This window comes from Panthera pardus, unplaced genomic scaffold (genome assembly GCF_024362965.1).
Source record: "Panthera pardus isolate Hobbes unplaced genomic scaffold, ASM2436296v1 HiC_scaffold_7, whole genome shotgun sequence".
In the NCBI taxonomy this organism is placed as follows: domain Eukaryota; kingdom Metazoa; phylum Chordata; class Mammalia; order Carnivora; family Felidae; genus Panthera; species Panthera pardus.
The window spans coordinates 50,674,357-50,692,289 of NW_026527002.1; the positions used below are offsets into that span (position 1 = coordinate 50,674,357).

At 39.9% G+C, this 17,933-nt stretch overlaps 1 long non-coding RNA gene across 1 annotated transcript; it reads left to right on the forward strand.

The window, feature by feature from the left end:
- The first annotated feature begins 8,539 nt into the window (after nt 1-8,539).
- On the forward strand, nt 8,540-11,568 carry LOC128775329 (uncharacterized). The gene is made up of 3 exons (XR_008419996.1): nt 8,540-9,784; nt 10,030-10,234; nt 11,359-11,568. It is a non-coding gene; the product is annotated as an uncharacterized LOC128775329 (long non-coding RNA).
- Nucleotides 11,569-17,933: the final 6,365 nt, after the last annotated feature.

The following is a 17,933-nucleotide window of genomic DNA, read 5'->3' on the forward strand; positions in this document are numbered from 1 at the left end:
CAGGGAAGACACACTGTCTTAAGTTACCAAGAAGTAGATTTTGAAACGAGGACTATGGGAAATGGTTTATTAAGGAAGTGCTCTGAGGAATATTGATGAGGGAGATTGCCTGGTAGCAGGACAGAGAAGGACAAGAAACCAAGCAGAGGTTAATTTAAGTCCTACTTCACCCCGATTCTACAGGGATGCTCTTGAGTGAAAGAGAGACCTTACAGTTGCCCAAAACTGAGAGAAGGAAACTGGGCATTCAAATTTCCCCGTATCCTTGAGTTGTTGGCCAAAGTCCCTGAGCTCAGGCAGTACATTCCCAGCACAAGGGCAGGCCTCTAAGAAACAAACCAGGCAAAGCATAACTAAAGGCAGGGAAGGGATACACAACAGAGAAAAGGGACACAGAAACCATGATATATGACTGACTGAGCTATACAGTATTTGCCCATATTGCTACATATTCTCAGGGAGAAAAAAATGTGATCTTCAAATAGTGTCTTGTGGAAAGGGGTAAAATGTGTCTGTATGGCCTCCAGATATTGAACGAAACCTCTAGATGGAAGGACCTCAGAAAGGCTAGAAATTCTCTGGACATTTTCAGAGTTCCCTATAGATGTCATAGCCTATGTCAGTGGGCGGGAGCATCTTTGTAATCTGATTCCTAGATATTTGGGGTCTTCCTGCCAATAGAGCAGTGAGTTACGATGTGGTTTCCCAAGCCCCCCCAATTCTGAGCATACTAGACAATCAAGTTGTCAGACTTGATTCTCTGAACATATTTTAAGGAGCGAGAAAACACAGAATTTTAAACTTCCTTCCACAAAATTGCACATGTATTAAAATAAGGTATTGTCTTATCAATCATTTTCTCTGCAACCCTGTGCATCACATGTTCAATCTTCTGGAACAGCTTAGGTCCAAGATAATGTGTGACCAGAAGAAAAACAAACAAAAAAAATTTTTTTCAACCCACTTTTGTATCTTCCCACTTTCTTGTTTGCTGTGCTATGAAATAAGTAAATGGAATCAAATTAAATCTCTTAAGAAGGAGGCCAGGACCTAATCTGAAGACCTTCTGAGAAAGAACTTTCATTCTTTTATGCTCTCTTTCCACTGTATTTTTTTTAGAAGAAATATTTCTATACTGGTGAGCCTGTAAACATAAACATTTCAGATTTGGAGAATGAGCTTCTAACGAAAGATTTGAGGGACTTTGGCAAAATGAAGGAAAGGGGAAATTTCCTCACTCTGATCAAAGATGCCAAGCACTACCATTCTGAGGTGCCTTTACCTTTAAAACTTAGGCAAATGGGGCAGTCAGAATTTGAGAGAGACAGGGACAACCATTTTCTGTTTCTAATGGTCCATGTCCAATCCTTCAAACTGACGCTTTATCAAATTTTTTTTTTCTAGAGAGCAGAAAATCCTCACTAGCAGGAGCTATTTAAAGGCTCTGGCCTTGCATTGAAACTGCAGATTTGGCAATGGCAGGTTTCAGCTGGATTTTCTGGGCAGTAAGTAATGCAGCAGCAAATTTACTCTTTTTAATATAATGGCAACAGTCGTTGGAAGGAATGGGAATGACTTCAGGCAGTGCCCAATTTTAAATGAAAAATCTAACTATAGCCGTTCCTTTTACTCTCTCTGAGAGCTCTGCGTGATTGTGTGGGAAGCAGGGGTGAAGGGTGACCTCAGCATGCCTGCTTTGGAGACTAGCTCAAGGGATAGCATAGGTCAGCTTGCCCCACACCTGGTCCCTGGGGAGGATTTGTGTGTGACAATGGGAGCAGCAAGGAATTTAAAAGCAACTTCACTGCGCTGAACCCTTGTGGAGCTGGTATCATGGAGGGAGGTTTACTCTTTGATCTCAGCCCTGGAGCGATGGCATGAGAAAGAATCCCTGAGTTATCAAGTAAGTACCTAACTTAATGTGGAAGCCATGCAGCATGCTCTCATGGACCTTTCTGGATCCCATACCGGGCAGGGGTGAGTCACTGATGGAGCAAAGGAGACATCACCACACGAATCCATCATTTCCTAAGTGAGGGGAAACAGCTGCTTCCTTTCACTGTTTTTTTTTTCCCCCACTCAACAATCTTCTATCCCCTGACTTTCCATTTCGATTCCACCTCATAAACGAATCTTTCTACAAAAGCAGACTCCTTTAGTGTATAATAAAGTGTATCTCAGGTAATCTCTACCAGTTTAAAAGTAGAGTTTTGGAGCAGAAGGTGTAGCCTTGAGCTAATCTGGAATTAAGACATGCCAGAGAATGTCTGGAAAACTCGTGGGACAGGGTCCCCAAAGGCTTCTTTGTAAGAGGGAAGGAACCCTTCTCCTTTGTTTTCAGACACCGGTCCCTCGGTTTTGCCTTTGGAGGGCTCAGTGCATCAGCGATGGACCGACTAGGAGACTTTGGTGACTGCCATTAGCAAATGACAGAGGCACTGTCCACCTGGTACCTAGAAAAAGGGGCCCAGTGCCACCAGAAGGTGCAGTACCAGCTCAAACAGCAACTGAGCCCAGGATTGCGTGGCAAGGCCCGGAAGAAGCAACGATGTCAGATGCTACTAGAGCAGAGGTAGCAGTCTTGGCAGAGGAGCCGATCAAAAGTGTCATGTGAGAGGCCCTCATTTGGGAGCAAAGGGAGATTCTCAGGAGTTCGAGGTCCTGCATAAGCAAGTAGAGGAAAGAGCCAAAAAATGTTTTCTTTTTAATGGGAACCTGTTTATACTCACGGGTGGCTGAGGTCTCCAAAAACAAAATGGTGGTCCTTTCCAACAGCATGCCTTGCTTCACTCTGCACCTTGGAAACAGCCAGCAAAACAATCAAGATCTCTTGAATGACTTTCCTTCACACAGGCTTCGGGAACAATGGGAAAGGGTGCAGAGAAGACAGTCCCCCCCCCCCCCCCCCCCCCCCCCCGGCGAATGCAAGATCCACAAGGCTCTCAGCAGCTCCCTCTTACAGGCTAGTGGAGCATAACAGCAGACAGGATCATTGACTTCTGAGGCCAGGTTTAAAGGCCCTGTGATTTCACACTCTAGAGGGAATAATGTGATCAGAAGGGCTATTACCTCGGTCAATATGAATACAAACAGAAGAACCAATGCCCCCCAGTGCGGCTGCTGTACCTTAGCTGGTGTGCATCGGTACTCTTTATGTTGCCAACCCTGGAAACCCCAGACTTTTCTCACTGGCTCCTCCAGCCCATAGGCTCCTTGGAAATGCAAAGTGTAACCGGTAACATCAAATGAAGACTCCTCAGGACTGTTTTCCCTATAAAAAGAAGCAATAAAATGTGTTTGGGAGCATCAAATAAGCTATGTCAGCATCCTAGCCTGTGTGTTCTAAGTTCTGTCCACAAACAATACATTCTTCAGTCAGTGCAAGAAAATACGTCAAATATCGTTTCATCTTTCTCAGTAGACTATTAAAAGGATCTCGTGTTACTTCTTCTGTCAGACATAAAATGTCACTTTTATGTCAGAGTGTGCACACAGTAGGCCCTTGGTAAATATGTGGTGGAAAATGACTACAAGTTACTAAACACCCTTGAAATACTTCACCTTCACGGTGACTTCATTGACTTCATTTTAGAGATTTCGTAGATGAAGGTTTTATAGATGGACATTAAAAGGATTAACACCAAAATGGTCAGTTTAATAAATAATAGGGAAAAGGGAGAGCATGAAAGATAGATTTTGAAATACTTAAGGGCACCTAGGTGGCTCACTTGGTTGAGCATCCAACTTCACTCAGGTCATGATCTCACTCTTCATGGGTTCGAGCCCCATGTATGGCTCTGGGCTGTCAGTGTGGAGCCTGCTTGGGATTCTCTCTCTGCCTTTCTCTCTACCCCAGCCCTACTTGTGCTTCCTCTCTCTCTCTCTCTCTCTCAAAATAAGTAAATAAACTTAAAAAAAAAAAAGAGAGAAATACTTAGAACAATGGATAAGCTCACAAATGGCTTTTAAGGATTTTTTTTCAAAAATGAAAATATATTTGTTTTCTCATTGTTAAACTAATGTATGCCTATTGTTAAACTTTCCAACAATCTATAATGTTATCCTAGAAGAATTCCCAGTATTTCAACAATCTCTTAAGACCTAGTAGGTATACTTGGGGTGGAGTGATGCACTTGGGGATCTTGATGCATTAGTCACCTTCTTCCCAAGCTCAGCCCCACTGCTGGGCTTTGGAACTTGATCGTGACTCAACTAACAAAGGTACTTTCCTGAGATCTTTGAGTTTTTCTAAATCTCTAAGTCAATTGAAAGAACAGGCTGCTTTTACAAAAAATAAACATGGCACCTTGGCAGAGGTGACCTCAGTTGGGGGGACAATGAAGAGTGTATTTATATGCCTCACCCTCATTTCCTCCAAACCAAGCTGGAAGACTCCGAACCATCCCTCATGCAGGAGAACTATACCAGTAGGCATTCCTACAAAACTACAGGGGAATAGAATATTCTTGTTTAAGAGTCTGAGAAGCAAATAAACGTTACAATAAAATCAGCTTGCACATTACATTTCCTTTGGTGGAAAAATTGTCCCAGGTGAATTTATTAAACAAAAATTACCTCAAACAGAGTATAAATAGGTTACATTACTTTACATTGCAGTATTAGCTTTCTAAAAATGAGAATGCCAGCTAAGTGAAACTATAAATACCATGAGAACTTAAAAGCTCCCTGCAATATTAATATACAGCTGACCCTTCAACAACAGGGGTTTGAGCTGTGCAGGCCCACTTATACGTGGATTTTTTTTTTTTTTACTGCAAACATATTTTTCTTCTTTGATTTATGATTTTTAAATAACTTCTCTAGCTTTATTGTAAGAATACAGTATATGATACATACGACATACAAAATATGTGTTAATGAACTGTTATTAGTAAGGCTTCTGGTCAATTGTAAGGTGTTAGTAATTAAGTTTTGGGGGAGTTTGGATTTTTGACTGCATAGGGGGTTAGCACCCATAACCCCAGTGTTGTTCAAGAGTCGAATGTAATATGATTTCAACTATGTATGTTGATACCAAAATGTTTTTACTATACCCTGACCTCTATGCTGAGCACTTCACATTGATTAACCTTCACAGCAACCCTATGGAGCAGATATGATTATCTCCACTTTAGAGGTAGGAATCTGAGGCATAGTGAAGTTTAAAAAAAAATGCCAAGATCACGAAAACCGACAGGTACAAAGACCAGAATCCAAACCCAGTATGACTCTGTAGCTCACAGACTTGATCACTGAGCCATCCAATGCAATGTTAGAGAGCCATGTTGGTCATAAGGTACTAAGCATGAAGACAAAAAGCCAACATTGGGTTGGTGGCAAAGTAGAAGACAGGAAAGAGCCTGGGTCTTTAATAATAATGTTGACCCATAGGACTCTGGAACTACCTACCTTCAGACATCTTTCTAAAGGAACAGTAAGTGTTGATCTTTTTTAAAATTTCCAAGTAAAATTGACATACAGTGGAATGCACAAAATTTAGGTGCACCATGCAGTAGGTATTGATAGAAGCTTACACCTGTACCTCTCAAACCCCTATCGTGATGCAGAACGTTATCATTACTGTAGAAATTTCCTTTATGACCCTTTCCAGTCAGTCTTTCCACCATCCTACATACAGGCAACTACGGGTCCAATTTTTTTTTTTTGTACCATAAGTTATTATTGCTTGTTCTATAAATCATATAAGTGTAATCATGCAATGGATGGTCCTTGGATAAGGTTTGTTTTACTCAGTGTGTAACAGAACTATTTCATTACTTTGCACTACTGAGCATGTGATTACATACAGTTTGTTTATCCATTTACCTGTTGAAGAAACTTGGGCAGTTTTTAGCTCAGGGCTGTAGGGAAAAATGCAACAGGTATTCTTGTGCCAGTCTTTTTGTGGATGTGTGTTCTCATTTCTATAAGATAAATGTCTAGAACTGGAATTACCGGGGCAGGGAGGGAGTGTTAATTTTATAAAACACTGCCAGATTATTCTGCAAAGTGACTGAACGTAATCAACAACAACGTATGAGTGGTCTGGTTACTCCACATGATTGCCACACTTGGTGTTCAGTTTTTTTCAATTATAGACATTTGGGTGAGTATATAGTGGTATCTCATTATGATCTTCCTTTACATTTCCCTAGTGACTAATACAGTTGAGCATTACTATCAAGCTACTGCCATCAAGACAGCATGGTATTGGTGGGGGGCACCTGGGTTGCTTAGTCCATTGAGCATCCAACTCTTGGTTGCCCTCAGGTCATGATCTCATGGTTTGTGGGTTCAAGCCCACATCAGGCTAATAGCATGGGGCCTGCTTGGGATTCAATCTCCCTCTCTCTCTGCCCACCCCCTCAAAATAAATAAATAAACTCAAAAAAAAGGCACCATGATATTGGTGAAAGTATAGATACATTGAGTGATACAACAGGACAGAAGGCCTAAAAAGAGACACACACACACATAGAAACAACTGATTTTTAACACTTGTCCAAGGGCAATAAATAGAGAAAGGGTAGTTTTTTTTAACAAATGGTGCTGAACAGACACCCATGTGCAAAAAGTAAAACCAGACCAAAAAAACCTTGCATCCATACCTTGCAACATATATAAAATTCAACTCCAAATGGGTTATAGATCTAAATATAAAACTTAAAACTGTGAAACTTCTAGAACACAATGAAGGAGAAAATCTTTATTACTTTGGTTAGGCAGAGTTTTTGATATGACACAAAGAGCATGGTCCATAAAAGAAAAAGAATTATAAATTAGAGTTTATCAATATAAAAAATGTTTGTTCTACGAAATTCACTTCTGAGAGAATGAAAAGACAAAGACAAGTTGCAGACTGGAAGAGTATTTGTGAATTGTATTTCTAACTGAGGTTTATTTAAAAATATTGAAGTCTCCTAAAGCTCAGTAAGAAGAAAACAATCCAATTTTAAAATGGTCAAAAGAACTGAGTACACACTTCATCAAAGGACAAAACCAGAAAGCAAATAGGTGTATGAGAAGGTACTCAACACCATTAGTTGTTAGAAAAATACAAGTTAAAACCACAAAAAGATACCACTGCCTTTTAATTTTATTTTTTAGTGTTTATTTATTTTTGAGAGAGAGAGAGACAGTGGGAGAGGGGAGGGGCAGAGAAAGAGGGAGACACAATCGAAGCAGGCTCCAGGCTCTGAGCTGTCAGCACAGAGCCTGATGTGGGGCTCGAACTCATGAATTCTGACACTTAAGCAACTGAACCACCCAGTGCCCCTCTACTGTACATCTTTAGAATGGCTAAAACATTAAATACCAAATGCTGGCAAGGTGCAGAGTGACGAGAAGTTACCACATTGCTAGTAGGAGTTCAAAATGGTATAGATATTGTGGCATACACTGTAACAGGTTTTTTAATTTTAATTTTAATTTTGCTATGAGTTTAAACATACACTTATGAAATGACCCAATCACTCTCCTTCTGGATATTCACAAATGTGTAGTGAAAATCTTACACAAAAGTCTGTATGTGAGTGTTGATAGAGGGTTATTCACACTTGCCCAAATTTAGAAACAACCGGATGTTATTCAATTGGTGAATGTATAAACAAATTGGCACATCCATAAAAAACAAACATGTATAAGTTTTTAATTGCATTTTGATAAGCATAAGTAACCAGAACCAAAGGGCTACATGTTATATGATATGATTTATATGCCATTCCAGAAAAGGTAGAACAGTTGGAAAGAAAAACAAACCAATGGTTAACAGGGATAACAAGGGATTGTCTGACTATAAAGGGGAACAGGAGGAAATTTTTAGGATAATAGAATTGTTTTATATCATAACTTTATGGGAAATACACAAGTCTGCATATGTCACATCCCATAGGCTGTCCACCAGCAAATTTTACTGCATATAAATTTTTAAAAATCAACAATGTGTGGGAAACTCACAGAACCTATAATGAATGAACCTAATCATATTCTGCATGAATAACATTACCACATAAAATGGAAATAGTATTTTTGACTGGCTAATGTAAGGCAAAAGACAAAAAAAACACACACACAAATATTTTATTCTGATTAGGACATTTGTCTCTCACAGATCTGTAGCTTACCAATTCTGAAGCTATTTTTATATTTTTATACCAGATTTGAAAAATAAACAAATGTATTACAGATAATGAAAGCCAGGTTTTTCAAGGTTAGATAAAGAAATCATAAATAGTACAGGGGTAGGGGTGGGAAAGCTAGAATAAGCCAAGAGGCATTTGATTGGAATCATAAGTATCAATATGGACTCATGTTTTTGTTATGTATGTGTATGCAGGTTTCATATGGATAAAGAAATACAGATGTCTATAGGCATGTCTTTGCGTGTATATATATATATATATATATACACACACATATATATGCAACCATTATATACACACATACATGTATATCTATATATATCTATATGTAGATATGTGTGTGTGTCTGTGTGCATATCTATGTCCAATGGGGGGGGGGGGGGTGAAGGAACCAAGGAACCAAACTAGGTTTAGACATGAAAATTCAATGAAATATATAATCCTAGCTTGGATCCTTGTACAAGAAAATCCTCCTTGGAGAAGCGGTTGGTTCCTGGCTTCCAGCAGGGAAAACACAAGATCAGCCTGGATTATCTTTTGGTGCCAAAAATAAATGCTCCAAAAAGGATGGGGACATGTCAAAAGGGCATAGGAATCAGCACGAAAGAGCTTTCAACAGCCAAAGCTGAGATTTTTGAGCAGTAAAATAATAATAATGTATTATAACCCATAGAATTAAGTAAATATCCATGAGTTCATACTGATAAATCTAAATAATTGAATAAATATATAAATGCGAGGGAAAGAATAGCTCTTCCTTTCAAAATAATTTCAACTGATAAATGTAGAAGAATGAGGGAAATAGAAAATTATCATTAGTACACCACAGCAACAATTACTTGCTAAAATTAATAGGCAAAAGTTTGAGGAGAAACTGCTTATTTTCATTGCCTGAAAGAGTCTCCCCCAAGAATCTTTATTAGTTACAAAGGGGAAAACAGTAACGTTATAGGGGGGAAACTGCTGACATCACCTGAGCCAAGGTAGCACTGTTAGCAATAGATACATGCAATGTATCTTATTAGTATCATGTATCCCTTGATGTTCTGCACTGAGAAGGATACATCAGTTCTGTGGTATTCTTGCTAAAATACATGACCTTCATCCAGTCATGAGAGGACACATCAAGAAAATCAAACAGAGATAATCTACAAAGTAACTGACCAGGACTCTTTCAAGGTCATAAAAGACAAGGAGCCACAGAACACTTACAGATTGGAGGAGAGGAGGGACACAGAAAAACTAAATGCGCTACGGACTAGATCCTGGAGCATTAAAAGGATATCCGTGGAAGAGCTGATGAAATCCAAGTCCGTTCCGTAGTTCAGGTAATACTATTCTACCAATATAAATTTCTTTGTATAATTGTACTACGGTTATCAAAAAATGCTAACCTGAGGGGAAACCGGGTGAAAATTATATGGGAACTCTGTGCTAGTTTTGCAACTTTTCTGTAAGTCTAAAATTCTTTCAAAATTAAAAAAAAAAAGTCTAGTCTGATCTAATATTAAACTTCAATCTTTCATGTGATTTAACACTTCTCACCCCCTCACCCCCCTTATCACTATGCAGCCTTGACATCTTCAGAGTGGGAGCTGGGAGAGGGACAAGAGGTAAGAATCAGCAAAGCACTAATCTGACAGGTATGTAGCTCTATGGCTTTAATACTACCTGGGTATAGCAAATGACATCCAAATACTACTTCCTGTTTCTCATCCATTCCTCACCTGCTTTTGCGCCAATTCCTCCTTGCTGGGGAGCTCGAACTCATTTTCTGGCATGGCTAGATGCAAACTCCAGATAATCAGTGATGGCTGCTCCCCTCAGTGGCTACATCTGACAGTTCATCTCTAGTTTCTTTGAGCTAATGTGGATTTGCTCCTGGCAGGAAACCATTCCCCATGGAGGACTCCTTCCCAAGATGGCTCTTGGCCAGCTCTCTTTCCGTTTTCTCGGAGGCATTCACATTGCTGCTCATTCCAAGGTGTAAGAGCAGAAGGACCCCAGAAAGGATTTTGCCTGCTGGACCAGGCCTACATGTTCCAGTGTCCTTCTCTTCTCACCGTGCAATAACATAATACGTTTAAAAGCTGGTAAGAGGTAGTGAGTGGAAATTAATTTTAACATACTTATGGAAAAAAAATGATATTGATCAGCTTGTAGTGTATTGTGCTATTTTGATACACTTGTATCAACAATGAGACTGTATATAGACAGACTTTTATTAAAAAGTTTTGATGTTCTTGCTTTGGGGGATGCAGGAAAGAGGGACTTTTCTAAAAATGCAAATATTTGTTTGATGTTTCCAATATAACTGGAAAAAGTGCCACATTTTAGTTTTCTGAACATTGGCTTTTCTAAGAAAGATGGCTGCCCGAACCAATAAAGGATAAATCCCCATGTGACTGAGCTCAGTTGGTGTATTAGTACGAGGGCAAGCAAGACAGAGTGAGAAGAAAGCATTGTACGAGGCTGCGGCGTGGCCAGAGGAGGTGAACTCCTGTGCACATTTGCTTGATCAGAAGATGCTCAGAGTCGGTTCATCTCCTCGCCATCCCTCAATGCATCCCTCAGGCACAGCCCAGTAGTAGCAAGCGTAGTAGGAGCATGATGGCTCCTATCACCTCCTGTCACATCCAGTGAGGCGTCCTGGGCTCTGAGTGTCTCCGGTCTGATAAACAGACTGGACCATGAAGCAAATGAGAGATAAGTGACACTGGTTTTGTGTTTGTTCACGAAACCTGCACTAAATGAGCTACTGCCTCTTGCCTCTGGGCTTTGGGCGCTTCATTCAAGGTGGATGGGATAATAAGAGAGTAAGTTGTTTCCACATTAGGGTCAATTAATCCTTTTCCATGGATTTGGGAAATACTCAGTTTAGTCCATTGTCACAAAGCAAACATACCCATTGAATCAGCAAACAGATCAAGAAACAGAATATCAGCATTCTGTGTGCTTCCCAAAAGCCCCTGGGCATGCACTTCCTTCCAGTTACTATCCCACCGCTCTAGTTTTGCTTGTTTAAGAATTTTGTGTAGAAAGTATGCCCTCTTCTGAATCTGATTTATTTCACTCAGCACAATGTTAACTAATGGTTTCCTCTTACATAAATTTTAAGATTACTTACCTATGTCACATGCATACAGGAAAACGTGCAAACTGCACATATAAACTTAAAGGAAAATTATAAAATTAAAAAACTCATGTTCTCCCACAGGTTTCCAAAGTCTATTTTTACCAGGATCTTAGAGCTGCCCTGTGAGTTCTTCTTTCAATGCAACCTTCCCTCTCCAAACCGAGTAGCATCAGCAAACCTAAGCTGTGTGAGGCAAGGGCAATGTTGGCATCATAATGAAGATTCCCGGGAGAAGATATACTGAGCAGAGTGTCCCTCTCTTGCTTCGTCTCACTGGAGGTTTATAAGAGTCCCTTCTGGGGAAATTGGTGGACAGGATGAAGTGAGTTCTGGGACACCCAGGGCTCCCGACAGTCAGGGCCTGTGGCAGGGCTGTGAATGCGCAGGGAAGGTGCTGACAGGAATGTACCCACATTGTGAGCAGCTCAGTGTTGTCTGCTTCTCCTTTGCCATATCCCGTCTCTCGTGTCCGAGAATAGGACAGAACAGGATACATCTGCAGATGCAGATGAGTGTCTTCAGCTGATCGGGCAGCGAAGAACAGACAATCAGGTGGATACTTCTCCAGTGCATGGTTGAGACATGCCAAGTTCAGGTCTTATTCTAGGCTGGCCAACCCCTGCAGATTCTGTTTTCCAGTTAAATATCTTGGAAATGGCAATGATGATCTTGTGAGAACAGCCCTGAGCATGTTGAGTCGCACTGCCCTTCTCTCCCCGCCCTCAATCTTCTCCTGCTAATGGCCCTTCTGGATCAATCTAGAGGTTTCTTAAGAAAAGAGTAAGAAAGAAAGAAAGAAAGGAAATGTTCCTTCCTCAAATAAAACTTGGGTGAAGCCCAGTGTAAAAGGCTCTGGCCCTCAAGGGGACAGCAGCACATTAAAGCCACAAGAGACACCGGAACGGTCCATGGGAGTAGTGGTGCCCATAACCAATCTCCCCTTTTTGCTATTGACCGCTTGTTTCCTCAGGAACTGAACAAATAAGGGCAATGTAAACCTGATTGCTTTATTTTCCCTCTTCAATAATAACGAATTCCTATTTTCTCAATAGGATAGCATTGTAGGATATTATAGAGAAGGAGTGGTTGGAGGAAATTTCAGACAGAGTTGGAAAATAAAGATAAACTCTACTGTGCCTGGGGTTTAAGGCCAATACAGAATCATTCCTTTGTTTCCTTCTTGTTTGCCTTTAATCCATAATAACACTCGCGAGGTGAGAGATATAAACACAGAGCAGGCTCTCAGAGAATTAGTTCTGTTTGTATGGAGAAATCTGAAAAGCTCCATTCATTTCTAGCAGGAGAACAGCAGAGCCAATGCAAGGAAAGCTTGGCTCTTCCATTTGGAATGTGCAACTCAAGCTTGTTTTCCATTCAGTGCCACAATTGCAAGGGGCCAGAGGGTTTCGGCAAGGTAAATGCACGTCCCGGACCTTGGAAAAGACTCCTAAACTTATCCCAGGCTAAAACAGTAGTAGCAACGTGAAAAAGGATTTTGTGTTTTTGTTTTTGTTTTTATTTGTTTTTTGAAGTAGTTTGAAGGTAATGTATTCCCCCACTTAGTGCTGGGAAAGTAGGAAATTAATTCCACTAGTTTCTAGTTTTAGTTGGAGGATGTGGGTTGACTGTACCATCTGCAAGAATATATTTCGTGGAACTGGTGAAGAATGCTAAAAGTTACATGAAAGGGGATTCTCACAGAACAGGTTAAAAAAAGTTAATCGCCAAGTTTAATTAACAATGATATTGAATTAACTAGAACATTCCACTCCTTAGCTATGATAGTTAGTGGGCTATTTATTATATTACTTTGGTCAAATGTAGCTCATATTCAGTTTTGTCATTAAATAGCAAAAGCATTATATCTTGGTAGCTATCATCTTAATTCTAGAGAAAAATAATGCACTTTAAACCACAAGAGGGCAGCAGCATTACTTTCTTAATCAAATGCATCTTTGGAAACTCAATCCTGGGTCTAAAACCATTATTACGGTGTAATAATTACATGCCTTTCTCCAAATGACTATTAATTCTGATGGTATTTCATGAGTAAAGTTATTTTTAAAGTGTCTGTGACTAGGGTTCTTTACAAATGAGAATGCTTTCAAGACAAGCACAATAAGATAATTTTAGCGAGTGAATTAAAGTGCCTCACGAGGGTGAATTTACAAAAGTACTTTAAATTTTGGTTTTAAAAATAGCACCATTAAAATTATGCAGGTATATCTTTTCATAAATATGCAAGGGTATAAAAAGAAAACACGCATATTTGGCAATGGCTAAAGCTTGTCATGGTTTAGTTGTATGTATTTTTATAATTAGACATCTAGAACTAAAATAAGAAAACCAGGGTAGCATAAAAATTCACAATGAATAGCCCCAATTTAATGTAAAAAAAAAATAATTGGGCATTTTTTCTGCTGCTGAATCTACTTTTTTTTTCCATTTTTAAGATGCAATAAAATTTCAATAATTTTATTTAGCCACCAGGTGGTGCTGTGTATTTAAACAACGAAGTAGATGAAAAGAGAAAATTGAAGATCTGAGAAATATCATACCTCTTTGACACCTATTTACATATTCACCAGATTTTTTGACAAGGATGGAGTTCCTTTGATTTCTGTAAGGGAGGCTTTTGAGAAAATATTTTACAAAAATGCACTGTCTGGAGCAAATAGTTCAGAAAACTACATGAAGTTCAGGAAATTCATTTAATGGTAAAACTGAAACATGGACACTGACCTTTTCACAAACAACAACAAAAAAACAAACAAAAAAAACCAAAGAGTCTCTTCTAACGAAATCTCACTCCATGGAAGCTACTTATTTTTGCTCATGAAATTGTTCCTTTTGTTTTTCAGGCAATGAAGAACAATTGCATTTTATTGCCCCTCATATTAGTAAAAGGTAAAAGAGAATTGTCCCTTACACTGAGGAGGGCACCTGTTGGGATGAGCACTGGCTGTTGTATGGAAACCAATTTGACAATAAATTGTATTTAATATAAAAAAATAAATAAACATTTAAAAAAATTTTTTAAATAATAAAAGGAAGAAAATTGTCCCCTAATTCAGTGAAAGGTGGGGACAGATAACAAATCACCCTTAATCTGTATCATCTGTAGATACTGAAGTAATTAGATATGTAGAGAAGCCAAACTTCACCCGTATTCACTCATTCACCAAAACCAGTTTCATTTAAATTTGGAGGATAAATAACTTGAGTATAGGTATCCTGCTGTAGAATAAATAAATTTGGAATGTGTTAGCCATTTTGTAAGAAAATGTGTTTTACAATGACTACTTTTTACATAACCGATCAGATAATGAGAGCATTATGAAGTTTAGTAAGTCTGAATACGGTTGTAAGTTGATCATGCGTTATTGTCTTACTGTATACAGGAAAAGGAACAAGTAACACTGAGTTCTGCAGAGATGGTAGAGTTTTCTTTCTTTCTTTTTTCTCATTTAATCCTCAAAATTACCATCTGAGTTATTATTATCTCCATTGCAAAGAGAACTAGAATTTGAATTGACTTTTGACCCGAAAAGCCACACTTTCTACCAACGTTTATAAAATCATGGAGGACACGGGAGTCCCATCTATGCCCTCTCATACCATTAGTAGAGATCGCTAAATAATTTTGAACTTCTTTCCCTCTGAACCCAGATGAAGCCTGAGATTCTCTGGTCAGCATTCCAGGTGGCCACTGTCAATCAGTAGTAGACAATCATGATGAAACCTATTTGCCATTCTGGTTTTTTTTTTCAGTCCCATTGCTCCTGATTAGAAACTCTCCTTCCTCAAAGTTTATGTTCTAGAAGCAATTGCCAGTCAGGGAATGTTAAGTATTCACAGTAGTTTGAGATATCTGATATGAAGAAATTAAGTCCATACTTGTTTGTAGATGTTCTATTGGCAGTGAGCAAATGCCTGAATCTTTTCTTAAGTTATTTTAGTTCCCTATAAAGGAAGATATAGTCCCTAAAATGTGTTGTTAATGTTTTAATTTTTTTATTATCTAATTAAATGAGATAGTAATAAAATAATAGGTAGCAATTTATGAGTCCTAAACTCTTAGCCTGTGTCATCTACTGTTATAAGTGCTTGTTATGTGTCCTTTTAACAATCCTACAAGGTCTTCATTATTATCATACCCATTTAATAGATAAGGAATTTAAGGCAAAAATTTGCACATCAGTAACCACAAATCCAGGAATTTTGTGACACCTTTGGGTCAATATTTGCAAGAACATGGTCTCAGACACTTTTCTCCATTCGTTTCAGGGTCATTGGCTGATCTTGACTCAATCAAATGAAACAATGTGCCAGGTACTGATTGATTTTTTCTCAGCCACAAACCATCTTTGCTTTGTGATGCTGGGGCTGGAAGTCAGCAGACCACGTTTCTGCTGTGCTAGCTGCTCCCTGCTGGGATCCGCCCATGGCGGGGGGGGGGGGGGGGGGGGGGGGGGGGGGGGGGGGGGGGGGGGGGGGGGCAGTGAGAGGCTGCAGGAGGAAGAAGGAGGCTTCTTCCTGTCTCGCCTAGGAGTTCCTGTGAGCATTACCCAGGTGACACTTCGTTCAGAAGCAGTGCCTTCCTGTGGCAGCAGCTGAATCCAGTTTGCCAACACTTGCTGTGTCCCAGGGCATGAAGAAGCAGCTTCCTCAGAGATCCCACCACCAGCTGAGCACAAGTGCCCCTTCCTCAGGTGTCTGACTTTTAGCTCTGTGGGGCCCCTTCTCTAGGCTCCTACATTTTAATAATCAACTCCTTTCCTTTGCTCCACCAGCCCTAGGGGTGGTGGCTCTTCCTACAGTCACTGCCTCTGTGAAAGTGTTTTGCTTTCTTAGGTTACCTAGTATTATGTTCTGAGTTGTGTCCCCTCGAAAGATGTTGAGTTTCTAACCCCTACTACTTGTGAATGTGGCCTTATTTGGAAATGGGATCCGTCAAAAACCGAACTTGGCACAATGATTAAAACAAAGCAGAAAGGTGAGTTTATTGCAAGGATTTCAATGTGCAGGCCAAGAAACTCTAGGCTCCAGGAGCGATGAGTTTCAAGTTGCTCACAGATTAAGGGTTTTTTTTAATGGAAGTTAGAGGCTTTTTTTGCAACCATAACAAGTGGCTTTTTCCCCTGTTTGGGTCAGGGTAGCTGAGTTAGGGGAACAAGAAAGTCCAGAGATGACCTGAATAGACTTGGTGTTTGGGGATTCGCTGGCACCCTCTACTAATTTCTGAGAAGAACTGTACATTCCTACAACTTGTGTTAGGTAAGGTTATGTTTCTTTTTCTTTAATTCACCTGCATTGGCTGATTTCGTTTTTTCCCTGACACAGAGACTCCATTTTAGATTTGTTTCTACAGGTCTTCACACGTGGTGAAGAGGAGATCATTAGTGTGGGCCCTGATGCAATATGACTGTGTCCGTATAATAAGGGGAAATGTGGACACAGAAACAGACATGCACACAGAGAGAACACCATGTGAACAGGCAGAGATCAGGGTGATGTATCAGCACACTAAGGAGTGCCAAAGATTGCCAGAAAACTACCAGAAACTAGGATTCTCCCTCACGGATTCTCCTTCACAAATTCTCCCTCACGGCCCTCAGGAGGAAAAACCCTCCTGACACTTTAATCCTCAAACCTCTAGCCTCTGGAACGAGGAGACGATACATTTATGGTGCTCAAGCCATCCGGCCTGTGGTATTTTCTTACGACAGCTCCAGGAAACGAAGATAGCTAGTTAATATTTTTTCCCCAATTAATGATTTTTTTGGATGAAATTCTCTCTGTTAAAATAACTGGCATGACTTATCTCTCCTGACCAGGTTCTGAGTGATGTGATAAGTACAGAGAAACCTAGAATCTGCTTTTATTGTGGTAACTTTCAAGGTCATTGTCCTCACATCGCTGCTGTGTGATCATTACTTAGCTTTAGCAGGTGTATTAGCTTGCTAGGGCTGCCGTAGGTAGTACCACAGACAGGAGTGGCTCAAATAATGGAAATGTATTTTCTCACAGTTCTGAAGGCTAGAAGTCTGAGATCAAAATATCAGCAAGGTTGGTTTCTTCTGAGGTCTCTCTCCTTGGCTGGTAGATGGCCATCTTCCCCCTGGGTCCTCACATGGTCTTTCCTCTGTGCGTATCTCTCCTAATCTCCTCTTCCTAAAAGGACACCAGTCATATTGGATTAGGGCCCACCCATATGACCTCATTTTAACTTAATCACCTCTTTAAAGGTGCTGTCTCCAAATACAGGAAAACCTTGCTTTAGGAGCATAACTCATTCCAGAAATATGCTTGGAATCCAAAGCACCCGTATATCAAAGCGTATTTCAAGAACCATTGGCTCAGTTGTGATCACATGACATTTGGCAACTTCTCGTTGCAAGGCACCACTCATTTATCAAGTTAAAATTTATTAGAAATGTTTGCTCGTCTTGCAGAATACTCGCAGAACAAGTTACTCACAATCCAAGGTTTTACCTGTACAGCCATATACTGAGATCCTGGTGGTTAGGATTTTACCCTGTGAATTTTGGGGAAGACACAATTAAACCCATAACAGAAGGAACTTTTGATCAAGAAAAGGTTTGTGACTCAGGGGTAGCATTTTCTCCTTTTTACAGCTCTGAGGAAGGCTGCAT